Genomic DNA, 13,690 nt, shown 5'->3' on the forward strand with positions numbered 1-13,690 from the left:
AAGGTTCGGTTTGTCCTTCAGGATTTGTAGGAGTGTCAGCTCTGGGACATCCTTGGGGAGAGGACTCGCCGTGGAGTCCGATCTCGCCAAGTTGTCGGTGAAGCTTGAGGAGGCCCAGGAGCCGGTTGAGTCCATCCAGCGGTTGGTCAAGGTCGACCTGCGCTGTGCTGTGATGGTGAGTTTCCCGCACTCGTGCTTGACCCCTTGGTCTTTCATCGGTTGCCTCAGCATGCTTGCTTCTCGCTTTTGCAGGGTCTGGAGGAGATGTCCTGTCGCAAGTCCAATTTCCTCCGGATGGAGCATGCCCAGATGGCCGAGCTTGAGCGTCAGCTGGAGTCCGCCCGCCGTGAGTCCCAGGACCGGGTGGCGGAGGTAACCGAGGTGCGGGGCGGCGGAAGTGCTTGTGGCGGAACGGGCGACTGCAGTCGAGCAAGGGCTTGAGGTGGCGAAGGCCCGCCAGGGCGGAGACCGAGGCGGCACTGTAGAAGTCCCTGACAGACACCGAGGCGAATAGTTCAAAGAGCCCTGGAGACACTGGATATGGAGCGGAAGGCCCTGAGTCAGAGCGAAAGGCCCGATCGGAGGCTGACCAGGAAGTGCTCTCGCTTCGGGGCCAGATGATGGGGATGGAGGAGGCGAACACCCATGCGCGAGCAGGTGACCCCGTAGGCGGAAGGACTCTCCATCCTCGAGAACACCCGCCTCGGTAAGTACCTTTTTTGACGTATTGGTTTCTTCCTTTAGCTTGCTTCTGAGCTTGTCGCCCTTCTTCCAGAGCTGGGCGGAAAGGTGGAGTGGTTGGAGCAGGACCTAGCGACGGCCAAGGTGACGTTTGGCCAGAATGCGGAGGCGCTGGCCAAGTCCTTTGAAGAGTGATGTGCTCTCGAGGGGGAACTTGACTAGATCTGCAATGTTGCCCAGCTTGTTGTCTCAGAGGTTGTCGGGTCGGCGCCAAGTACCAGCGCGCCCGCCATCCGGCTGGCGGAGGTTCCGGATGAGGTTCGGGCCCTCATCACTGATGGGCTATTTTATGGAGCATTGTGGGTGTTGACTTTGGTGGCGACGTACCACCCGGACCTAGACTTCGCCACCATATGCAGCGGGTATGCCGACGGCTTGGGGACGGAGGACATCCAATCGCTCGGGGAGGGCTTGCTGCCACATGCAAAGTTGGTGGCCGAGCAAGTCCCCGCGTAGTGGGTGATGGATGCTCACCATGCGAACATGGCCAGAAGTGTGCGTCAAGAGGACTTTGCCCAGCCTACGGATGGCGTGGAGCCTGGGTCAGAAGTGGACGTCGCCTTGCCTCCAACCAAGCTGAATGTTGCCTAGTCGGAGGACGAGCAGCCCCCTCCCTCGCCAGTCGAGCCGGTAGTCGATGCCACCGCGGAGCCATAGTAGAAGTTTTAGAGTAGAAATACTTTAGCAAATGTAGAAGATAATGTCGTGGGGGAGCCCCCTGTGTAAACCGTTTTTGTGTATTTATGAAAACATTAACTTCGTTTTTGTGATGGAATTACTTCGTTCGGGGAAGCTTGTTTCGTCCGTTCCTTATTTTTACCTTAGCATAACTTTGTTTTTTATTCTCTTCTTTTTCGCACCTGCCTGTTCGCACCGTAGGCTGCAACCTTAAGAGCCCGGGCGTGGCCCGAGAGGCTAAGTCGCTCGTAACCGTAGGTAGAGGCGGGGTGCAATCGGTCGGAATATTTTGAGCAAAGTTACGTAAGGTAATTAAAGGAATGGACTGCCTTTTTCGTTTGGGGAAAATGTATTTATCATATGAAAGTAAAAAGAGGGGTGACATTGCATCCCCGTGGAGCCCCCGAGCGACTAGGGCCAAAAGTGTTCGGGTCGGTGCGCTTTATAGGAGCGAACGTTAGGTAAAAAATGATAAGACTAGATTTTTAGAGGAAGAAACGACGTAGCTGTTCGCTGTTCCAAGTGTTGGTGAGAACGTTGCCGTTGTCGTCCTTCAGTCGGTATGCGTCCGGTCGGATCACCTTGGTCGCCATATAGGGACCTTCAGTCGTTCAGATCCTTGCCCGCTACGCCCCCTTTCTTGGTCGCTGCTTCTTTGCCTTTTCCTTCCTTCGGCCCACCGGCCTATCACAGAAGGCGCTTGAGGAGCTCGTAGTCCTTGTAGAGGTGTTTGATGGGGTAGGCATGGTTGGTGCACGGGCTCTCCATGAGCTCATTGAAGTGGTCTAGAAGGCCCTGCTGGGGCTGCCTGTCCGTGTGATCAGCCATGGCGACCAACACAGAGTTGGCTAGTCGGCGACGATCTTCTTTGTTCTTTTTGCCCCTCTGCATAGAGGGGCCCTCGTCCTGATCCTCGCGCTTGGCCTTGCCTTTGCCTCAGCCTCCATTGAAGCGCTGCGGGAGCGGCGCTCTCTGGATGCGTCCGGCAAAGGCCTGTGGTCCCGGGCCATCCGGGCTAGGACTCCGGTCGTCCGGCTGGTGACAGCGTCTAGGGTGTGTTTCACCACTCCTCGCGATGGTTCGGCCAGGGTCTGTGTCACCTACCATCACTGCCGCTCGATGGACGCCATCATCATGCCGGGATCGATGCTAGTTGCTGATGATGCTGCGAGCGTCTTGGTTCGGTCCGAGCCACTCATGTACAGGCGGTCGGTGCGGAGCGAGCACTAGGTCAAGCCGGGGCGTAGATGCGGCCTCCTGTCCCACACTCGGCGGTTGTAGCGGTGAGTGGGTGGAGCGATTCGTCTAGTGCATCCCCACTCCCCTGGTGGGGAGAGAGGCCATGAGTCGGTGTCGTGACGCGGAGCTCTCCACCTGTTGAACGGCGATAGTTTCCACCAGTGCCCGGAGGTTCCGGTGGATCGCCTGTTCCTAGGGGTCATTTGGCTCGAGAAGGCCACACAGAAGCATTACAGCAGCGGCAATGTTCTGGTCAGCTTGAGCGAACTGTGGGGGATCGTTCTCCCCATCCATGATGTTGCGCTAGACCTAGCGGGCGCGAACCCGGGCGTCGCTCGCCTGTTTATGCACATGGGGTGCAGTGTGGTGCGCCGAGCGCGCCGGCTGGTTCTACCGCCATTGTCATAGCTCCTCACCATGCTCCTGTGTGAGTGCGAGGGTCTCTGTACAAGGGTCCGGAGGGGTGTGAGTGTGCAAGGACTCCGCTACCACCGGTGGCTGTCCCAGAGCGTCCGTCATAGCACACTCTCAGGACGGACGGTGGCTAGGTGCCACGTCACCGATGCGGGAGCAATCACTCTCAACATCGTCATCCATGAGGTCGAGGAAATAGGTGGGAGCATAGCTCGCCATCCCCACGAATTTGGACGTGAGAGGGGGCGGCACCGGCATCCTTCAGAGCCCTCGGGCGTACGCATCCACGGGGGACGCAAGGCCATAGGGGAACCGTTCACATGGCGGTCGCGGTAGGGACAACGGGGTCCCTCCGGATAATTGGCGGAAGATAGCAAATAGTGAGCAAATAACAGTATATACATTACTCACAGCGTGGTTTGAGCAGAGAGTTTGCTCGGAATGAAGCGCAGGCGCCTAGTCGTTGAAGTCATCATGCGTCCCAGAGCCGAGGGAGGGCGCCCCTCCGACGGGCGCCGGAACAAGTGCCTCCTCGCGGAGGTGTAGTACGCCGAGTCGGTCGACGACGTAGCCTAGGCTTCCGAAGAGGAAGGCCCGGGATGGGTCAAAGATGGGTGGAACCCACATCCCAACAGGTGGGAGTGCAGGAAACTCCAGTGAGCCGAAGCGAGTCGTATCGCTTGAGCCCGCCACGACGAAGGTGGCGGAAAAGTGGTCCATCCGATGAGCAAAAAGTGTTGAACGTACAACATCTTCACCACGGACGAGGCCAGCTGTCGGTGCAGAAAGTGACCAACACATAAATATTTGTAGTTTTGTCGTACGTTGTGATCGGAGGTGGCCTAGCACTCAATGACACTGGGTTTATACTAGTTCAGGCAATGTGCCCTACGTCCAGTTTGAGTCGGTCGGTGACTTTATTCCTGAGCCTAGGTGCTCGAAGTTTGCAGTGGGGTTACAAACAAGAAGGAGAAAGATGGGGGGCACAAGAGGTCCGGTTGGACTCTGGTCTGAAGGGCCGAGAGTGACGGGAGCCTCGCTATGTGCTATGTGTTCGAGCGTGTTCTTGTGGTTTGAACCTGGTGGTTCTGTTGTTGTGTCATAGTGAACTTGATCGATCTGAATCACCTGTTTGGGAGATAGCGCATCCCCTTTTATAGATGAAGGGGATGGCTTTACAAGTGAGAGGGAGAGAGTGTGTATGCTACTAAGTCTTGTTGCCCATGCCGGCGGGTACAAGATGATGGTAGGCGCCCACAAGACTGTTTAATGTCAGATGCACGTGGGAGGTTGCCTCGTCTTCTTCAGGTATGGCAGACGTCGGTGCCTGCCACACTGTTGATACCCAGAGGTATGCAAGGGGTTTTACCATGTTCGCCTGGTACGGTAAATATCGGCGCCCACAACACTGTTGATGCCTCAGAGGCACGTGGGGGAGCCTTACCGTATTTGTCTAGTATGGGAGTTGATGGCGCCCACAACACTATAGGGGAAAATGTCATGCCAGGGAGGTCGCAGGGTACTGTCCTGCAAATGTATAGGGTACGGTCCTTGGCATTGCGGTTGACTTGAGTGCCCTGCCTTACTTGCTCCGTCTGTTTCCTGGTCCTTACCGAGTGGGCGTCCCCGGTCGGTTGGTCCCAGTCGGCTCTGACTGCACCAGTTGGAGAAGAGCAGTGGGCAGGGATTTGGCGCATCCCCAGTCGGGGGACGCGGGTTGGAGTCAGAAGTGGTCTTTGGCCAGGCCTTCCGGTCGGAGAGGCCGTCTGGAGGCAGGCCGGAGTTGGGATTGAGGCCTTCCGGTCGGAGAGGCGGACCAGAGTCGGAAGCGGGCGCCGTTCCTCCTCGGCCAGGCCTTCCGGTCGGAGATTGGGTTGTCCTTCTGGCCTGTCGTTTAGGTGTTTTGGGCCGGCCCAAAAGTTGCGCGTCGTTCGCAACGTTGTCTGCCGGACCGAGCCTTTGCTGGGAAGCCGGTCCATGAGGGACCCCGGGTTTATGAACCCGACAATTTGTCTCTGATTTTTCTCCTCCAAGAGTGTCATTCTGTGTATGCTTGATATGAGATTGCTTTCGGTTTTCTAGGGATGTCATAATAAGACCATAAGGGTTCCTGTGTTCATTGGTGGGGCAGGTTCCCAAGGTGCTCTGTCTGGAATGTTAGAGATTGGAATAGTATCTGGTGCACAAGATTTCTGAGAAATCCCCATCTCCACGCTTTCTGTTAGCATGGATGATGGATGAGCAGCACCTGCAAGTGGATCCAAGTATTGCTTATCCTGCTTTGTTTTACTACTGCAGCTGTGTGATTCTATTTGACATTTCTATTCTAGGACCATCGGCACAACTGCACTTGCCATTTTTGAGATTAAACAGACAAATTTAGCATGTCCTACATGCTGACCTGTATCTGTTTTTATTACAAAAGCTTTTAAAATTAAGTTTATGATACTACGAGTATATATTATAACATCCAGACAGGGTCTGACAACCTGCGCTGTGATTCTGGATTGTGATGTTCCAAGCTGATCTGTGCGTTCTGCAGTTTCGCTTTCTGAAGTCGTATTGGTAACGAGATCTTCGTATGTGCAGCTTCACCATGGAAGTTGGAAGATTGCATATATCGTCCTTGACACCACCTAGATCTTGGGCACCAATGGCCACGTACACTGCAGAATAAAACAGCTAGGCAGTAGGCCAATTTATAATTTAGTTTAATTGGGTTCTGCATGAGGATTTGTGGTTACCATTCCCAACAAGAAGTTCAAGGATCAGATGAGATGAGCCTGTCGAGAATGTTCTGTGTAGTAGAAGCAATTCTTACATGTAGCGGCAAATTTTAAAAAGAATCCGGGATTACATGTTAATTTCGATGAAGACATGCGTTTGGCGTTAAATACTCGAAATTTACAAGGAGTTTTGAGAGAAGCAAATAGCCGAAGACGTGAGATTTGCTCGAAGGGGCATAACACGATTTCAGTTTAACCGCGACTACCACTCCTTTCTATCTAACTCCAAATTCTTGGAAAAAATAGAATTTTGCCCTTACAGCAGGTGGGTTTCACCAAAGTACTATCAAAGTTGTGAGCTTCGTTTAAAAGTTCAATAATGATTATACCCGGGCATCCGTGCGGCCGGACGTGTCTCCCCACTCGCTCCGCTCGCTCCCTCAAGTCCGCACCCAGCCGTCCGCCTCCACCGTGCAGCCCGCCCCCACGGCACTGCCCCGTCGCGCGCGCCCGCCTCCACCAGCCGATGGCGACCCCGAGCCGGCGACAGCGCTCCTCCACGCCCCCGCCCCGTCTTCCCTACACCCCCGCCCCCCCTGGCCGGCGGCGGCGTCCTCCTCCCCCCACCCCGGCGACGCCCTCACCCACCCCCACGTGCGTCCTACCCTACTTCGGCGTCCTCCACCCCCATGCGTGTCGCACGAGCCGTGCGCCCTGCTGCCTCCCTCTCCCTCCTCCTGCTCCGGCGCGGCGACGTCCCCGAAGGGAGCACGAGCTCTGATACACGCGACCACCCCCGGCGACCCCCTTCCTCTTTTCCGGTCGGCCACCCTCGACCTCAACTCCGGTGAGGGGATGGGTGCAGATCCGGCGCAGGCGCGTGTCGACTAAATATCTTCGGCAATCCACCGAGGGGTATGCCCACGATAGTAGATTGATCGAAGATGTGCTCGTGAACAGGAGCAAGATGGTGACAAAGACACAAGATTAGACAGGTTCAGGCTGCCAGCTCGACGTAATACCCTAGTTCTGTGTTATGTCGGTTTGTATTGGCTATCGTATGATATTGGATGTGTTTTGAGAGGGTCCCCTACATGCCTTATATAGCCCAAGAGTAGGATTACATGCCGATCATGTCTAAGTCTAATCGAGTAGGATACAATCTTTACATCGAATCAAGCACTTCATATCCTAACCGGTCATATGCTATCTTTAGGATATCACTGAGGTGCCTTGTGGCGTGCGCTGAGCAATGCCGTTCGCCGTAAGTCTTCATCTTGTGGGCTGGACCGTCCCTGATGGTGCTTGGTGACGCCGTCTTGATCAAGTCCAAGAAGTCCAGCATGGGGCCGATCAGTTTAACTAACAACCTGAGCAGTGAAAAATGAAGACGACCAGTTTAACTGGTTGACAGACCTATTGAAATGGCCGCCGACCAGTTTAACTGTTTAGCCGACCAGTAAAAACACCTGTTGACCAGTTTAACTGGATAGCAGACATTGGACTTAGCCAAGTAAGGCTCAGCAATAGGATGTAAGGAGCTTAAGAAAATTTTAAAAATTCTTCATCTCAAATGAAGTGTAGCCACTTAGACTCCGTCTGAGATGTCAGATGATTATCATCCATGACTTAGTCAATAAGAAGGGTAAATTAGGAAAAAAAACACTACATTTTCCGTAAGGTGAAGTATAGCCACTTAGTCCATGAGCCTAGCGGTAGGTGAATAATTCACGTAGTGCTAGGGTCAAAAAATAGAAGACTCCAGATGCTAGCCGATCACACAACCAGTCCACAGCTTAGCTGAAAACCATTAAGAAGAAAAATCAGGACACTCACTATAAGATAAAGTATACACACCTAGTCCCCGAGCCTGTTAGAAGATGGAGAAAACATCTTGTAGCACGGTCAAAGAAATCAAGTGAAAATATTTTGTGAGGTCAAAAGAAGAAAGCACCGTCGTCTTGATGCTGTCTGAGCATCAATTTAACTGGTACTCCACCGGAGAAAATAAACAACCGACTAGTTTAACTGGTTAGCTGGCCTCGAACTTGCTCAAGTAGGATATTCCAGTGTTGATGCGTGAAACAGCTAGCGTCATCTGCCATGTACTTATCAAGGCCCCCGACGTGCCGCCTAGGATCAGTACCCTGATCTGAACAACATGGAGCAGCTTGATAGCACACATGGCATGCAACGCCATCGAAACATAGTAAGCCGTCAGGTGAATTTTCCTTATGAGAATTTCAGCTTCACAAGAGTAGTCGGAGTTGGCGATCAAGCTGCCCGGCGACCTGGACTTGCTTAGCAGCCAGTCCCCGAGCATCCTGTATCTGAAGTCAACCAGTGAAAATAGGTATTCGACCAGTTTAATTGGTCGGCTGGAGGTGAGTGACGGAGATTTCGCTGGAGGGACGACCACCGAGGAGATTGCGACGCTTGAAAAAAAGGCGGTGGAGTCGGCGATCAAGCTAGCGGACGACCTTAACCTGTTCGGCGAGAAAGAAAACAAGACGGAGCAGATTACGACGAATTTATCAAAGAACTTTGTAACTTTCTGAGCAGTTGTAGACAAACATTATGTTTGTTTAAAGTTTTATCTTATTTAAAATAAGAGGAGTTTCCTTTCAGTTGGCCCTTTATCGCATCACCAGCCCTGACTAGTCCATACCCCATAGCGTAGAGTGGTCGGCACTTGTTTACACGTAAGAGTACAGGAGTCGCCGAAGAGCCATTGTCTACCATCCATAACGCAGAGCGTTGGCACCCGTGCAAGTGTAGGTGCGAGATCGAGAACACCGCCTCTAAATAACACGAATGAGGACCTGGCTGGTCAGAGTCGGTGGAGAATATCTTAAAGATATTACGCAAGAAGAATAACGGGAGTATCTTAAAGATATTAAATATGGAGAACAAATGGAGAAATAATCAGCTTGTTCGCTTGAGCTACTTTTCAGTCATGGAATAGTATTTTTCTCTCACAGTATTTCAGCACAAAGATCAACATAAGCTAAATTTCAGCATAAGCGAACAGGGTAAATAATTGGAGAAACGCCGAGCAAAAAACTTTATTAAATGTAGATATAGGAATGGTGCTTATTTTTAGAGAGAACGTCTGGTCGGCGGTGTTGACGAAATTGCCCGGCCCTTGAGCTTTCCGGCCTGTCGTCATGGCGGCGGTCACAGTGGTCATAGCGCCGTTCTTCGCGGCGATCATCATTGCGACGCGGCAGGCGATCGGAACGAGTAGTCCGGACGACGTCGTCCTTATGCTGCTGGTCGGCCTTAGACAGATCAGATTCGAGGAGATCGTTGACGTAGCCACATTCGATCTAATCGGCGTAGTCGGAGTGCATGTACTTTGCAAAGGCTAGAGCGCACACGGATGTGTGGAATTTGGCGTAGCTTGACGAAGTCCACAGCACAGGCGTGGTGAAGTTGTCGGCGACGATCCCATTAATGTTGAAGTCAAGAGTGCTCTGTAGATCCGTACTTCTTGTTCGCCTTTACTTCTTGTTTGCTCTGTAGATCCGTACGTACATTTGCCGGCGTCAGGTATTAGTGGATTGAAATCATGACTGGCGCTCTCGACATGGAGCGTGCTGCTGCGAGTTGGATCGAGACACCGAGATCATCGTAGGTTGATGAAGGACGCTGCTGCCGCCGCGAGAAGCCGAGTTGTCACGGATGACGCTGATCATGAGATACCATCTGGTTCGTCACGGGATCAGCACGCACATCCATACCTAGTGCGCCAACTGTCGACTAAATATTGTCGACGGTCCATTGAGGGGTATGCCCACGATGGTTTATTGATCGGAGAGGTGCGCATGAACAGGAGGAAGATGGTGACAGAGACACAAGGTTAGACAGATTCTGGCCGTCCGCTCGATGTAATACCCTAGTCATGTATTCTATCGATTTGTATTGGCTATCATATGATACTGAATGTGTTTTGAGGGGTCCCCTACCTGGCTTATATAGCCCGGGGTAGAGATACATGCCGATTAGGTGTAAGTCTAATCGGGTAGGATACAATCTTTACATGGAATCAAGCACTTGGCATATCCTAACAGATCATATACTATCTTCAGGATATCACCAAGGTGCCTTGCATGTGTGCGCTGAGCAATATCGTGTGCCACAAGTCTTCATCTTGTGGGCTAGATCGGCCCTGATGGTGCGGTTCATGTATTGCGCCGTGGGTACCTACGGTTGAACCCCCCACAACGTGCGACCCCCTGCGGCGGCCCCGGCGCTGGCGCCCGGCACTGCTCCGGCACCGGGAGCCCCCAATGCCCGCAGATCTGGTGGCCATGGCGCTCCTCGCGCCAGGCTTTCTCTCTTCACCTATGTTGCAGTTGTATGTTTCAATTGTTTCAGAGGTTTCAGACGTATTTTGCAGTTGAATCATATGGATGTTGTAAAAATATATCGGGAGATGTTGCATATGTTGCAATTGTTTTCAGAGGCATGTTGCAATAGTATGTTTCAAGTGTTTCAGAGGTATGTTTTCCTCTGTGTTTTCCGGACGCACGTTGTAATTGTGTTTATTTGGATGTTGCATATGTTGCATGTGTTTTATTCGAATGTTGCGTATGGTTGCAATGGTTTTCAGGTGTGTTTTCAAGTGTTTCAGAAGTATGTTTCAAGTGTTTTAACTGTCTTTAGACGCATGTTGCAACCGTTATTTTTGGATATTTCAAAAATAGATTGAGTGTTGCGTATCTTCTCCTCCCACCTTTTGCTGTATCTCGCTGTTGAGAGCAGGGGCGTAGGCACGTGGTGACGTGGACGCGGCGGGCGCACTCTGCTACTGCGTGGGTAAAGCAGGTGCAATTCTATTTTGATTTTACGTGAGGGGGCGCGGCGGGTGCAATTCTATTTTGATATCTCGTTCTTCAACAGGGCCGGCTGCAGTGCCGCCCAGCCCTGTAGCCCAGCTCCCGCGCCTCTCCTCCTTGCTCGACGAAGGCAAGCCGGCAACTCTGCGCTGGCCGCTCCCGTCTCCGACGTCGGGCCGCGCGCTCCGTCTCGGCTCGACGCCAAGCCGCACGGTCTATTTCCTTTCCCGCACCGTTGCAGAGAAGAGGAGGCGGGCGGAGGAGAAGAGGAGGGGCCGTCGGCGGGGACTGGTGACGGGGCCCGCGGAGGGCCCCGGTGTGGGCCTTCTCCGCCTTCGCGCTGGGGAGGACGGGCGCTGGCGGGACCAGCGACGAGGCGCCGGCAGGGTAAGGGGACAGGAGCTTCTTGGGTCGCAGCGGATCTCGCGGGGGGCCGTGCGACATCGCCCAGGGGTGCCCCTGCCTCGACGCCGGTCGAACCGAGGCGGAGCTCATGCGAAGAAGCCGCTAGATCTGCCGTCATCTCCACACCTGCCTCGACGCATGTCCAGGAGGATAGAGAGCGGATCGATGCTCGCGGAGGGAGCAGGGGCGAGGAGATAAGGCTGAGCGATGCAGAGTAGTTCCGTTTGCCTTCGACGACTCCCCCCACCTTCTCCGGCGCCTGGCGCCGGCACGCTCCGCTCCACCTCCATTCCAGCGGCGCGCTCGCTCGTCGCCTCGCGGCCCTCACCTCCCTGTTTGCTTCTCCATTCGCAGCGGCATGTAGCGCCCGAAGAAGAGCGCGGTGGCTGGCCTCCCCGACGACCTCCTGGTGGAGATCCTCTCCCGCCTCCCCATCAATGAGATCCACCGATCCAAGTGCGTCTCCAAAGGCTGGCGCGACCTCATCGCGGATCCCCTCCACCACAAGAAGCTCCCCCAAACCCTCCATGGGTTTTTCCCTTCTTACGTAGGGGAGTTGGGATCTTTCATCAATCTGTCTGGGGGATCCGCGTCTCCCGTCGACCCTTCCTTCACCTTCCTCAAGAAGCTGCCTGGCATTCACAACATCTGGCTCAGGGCATCCTGCAATGGGCTCCTCCTCTTTAGGCACAGCACCTGGTTTCGTGAGCTCGGCTATATTGTGTTCAACCCCGCCACAGAGCAGTGGGCGGCCGTGCCTAGCGAGCATACTCTGGCTGATAGGCCCATTCGCTTGAACCACACCTATTTCGTGTTCAATCCGGCTGTGTCCCCCTACTTCCATTTGCTCATCATCAGCGCGCAGGAGGGGAGCCTGGCAACAGTGCAATCCTACTCCTCAGAAACAGGGGTGTGGAGGCACACCCAGATTGACTGGGCTCAGGAAGTATGGAGGCTAAGACAATGGAATGCGCCGCCGCGTCCTCAGATCAGGGGTGCGGTCCCATGTGCTGCCATTTTCAATGGCATGCTGTATTTGATCTTGACTGATAATCAGATATTTGAGGTGGATGTGGAAGGGAAGACAAAAAGGATCATCCGAGCGCCGTCTTCCGTGGGTGGGCGGGTTCATGGCTGCTGTCCGCTTTTCATTGGTCAATCCCAAGGGCACCTATATTGCATCAACGAAGAACATTGGGCAGGTGGTATCCCATCTGAACTGTCCAGTCGTGTTTATAGAAGAGACTCCAATGATGAATCTAATCTACTGTCAATTTGGGTTCTTGAGGACTATGATACACAAAAATGGGCCCTTAAGCACAGTGTGAGCTGTTCACGTCTGTTTGGAAGAACAGGTTTTCTTGGCTACAATGTGGTTGCCATTCATCCAGACAACAACAATTTGGTGTTCATTGTATATCGGAAACACCAGCTGATATCATATGGCTTGAACAGCAAGGAAGTGCGGACCGTCGGCACATTTCAGGAATCCTTGCAGTTTCCTCCTTATGTTCCTTGCTTCTCGGACTTCTTATCGGTGGCACAGCATGAAGAGAAACTAGGGGTGGGCATGTGAGATAAGCGTGAAGGACGTTGCCAGGGCAGGGGAGCGTGCAGTGGCCATTGATCCCTCAGGACAGATAGCACGGAGGTGGGCAAGGCGAACCCTGTAGCAGCCGCTGAGTTTCTGCAGTCGCTCTAGCATGTACAAGCTTTTGTATTTGCTTATGAAATAGGCTATCTACGTGTGACTTGCTTGACCTGTCTAGGTATGCAGACAATGTTTTTCCTATATATGGTGCTGCATTATATAGCTGACATATTGTTTCACTCCTTACCCTGTTTCTTGAGACGTCTTATCTAATTAATACTGCAAACCACTTCTACTACTGCAAGAAAAAACACTCAAGGTTGCCAATTAAAAGTTGAGACATGTTTGTAAGCTTATTTTAGATATGTGAGTTGTCTCAGTAAGTATTGGAATCATCAAAAAGAAAAGGGGGAAAAAGAGGCACAAAATTTTAATGACTTATGCTGTTTTGTTTCAAGTCATATGTTTTAAATGCTATATGTGATGTTTCCATAATTCCAATCATCTTATACACTGATACTGATCTCTTTTTTCTTAGTCCTATTTTTACTAGTGAGTGATTGGCTGTCTGTGAACTATATATTTCTATTCTCTCGGGCCTATGTTTATGCTGTAGTAATGAACTAAATGCAGCTTTCAGATAGTTTGCCAACAATGCATACAATTGAAAGTTCAGTACCCTCGAAAGCCACCTACTTGATAACATGTCATGTATAGTTTACTGAAAAATTTTCCATTTTGTGCAGCTGAACAATAGCTGTCACCTGCCCATGTTGTAATGAGGATAGTTTGGACAGATTATTGTTTGGTTGTTGATGCTGGTCTAGATGTGTTGGTTATAACGATTGTATTATATTTATATGTAGCCATTTTTTATAACAGCAATCAACAGTTTAAATTTGTATTTGTAGCCTGTACAAGTTAGTTCTGCCCACGGTATGGCACTTGAGAGCTTTCAAGGTGACTTTTTTCGAAAGTAAAGGCAGGAGCTCTGCTGCTCAATTAAGAATGAAATAGAGTTTTATGTATAGGCACCTATGGTGCCAAAAAACCTG

The 13,690-nt window shown here is 52.2% G+C and overlaps 1 pseudogene; it reads left to right on the top strand.

Annotated features, from left to right (window-relative positions):
• Nucleotides 1-11,402: 11,402 nt before the first annotated feature.
• Nucleotides 11,403-12,917, top strand: LOC136545364 (F-box protein At5g07610-like; annotated as a pseudogene).
• Nucleotides 12,918-13,690: the final 773 nt, after the last annotated feature.

Source organism: Miscanthus floridulus, chromosome 3, assembly GCF_019320115.1.
Source record: "Miscanthus floridulus cultivar M001 chromosome 3, ASM1932011v1, whole genome shotgun sequence".
Classification (NCBI taxonomy): Eukaryota; Viridiplantae; Streptophyta; class Magnoliopsida; order Poales; family Poaceae; genus Miscanthus; species Miscanthus floridulus.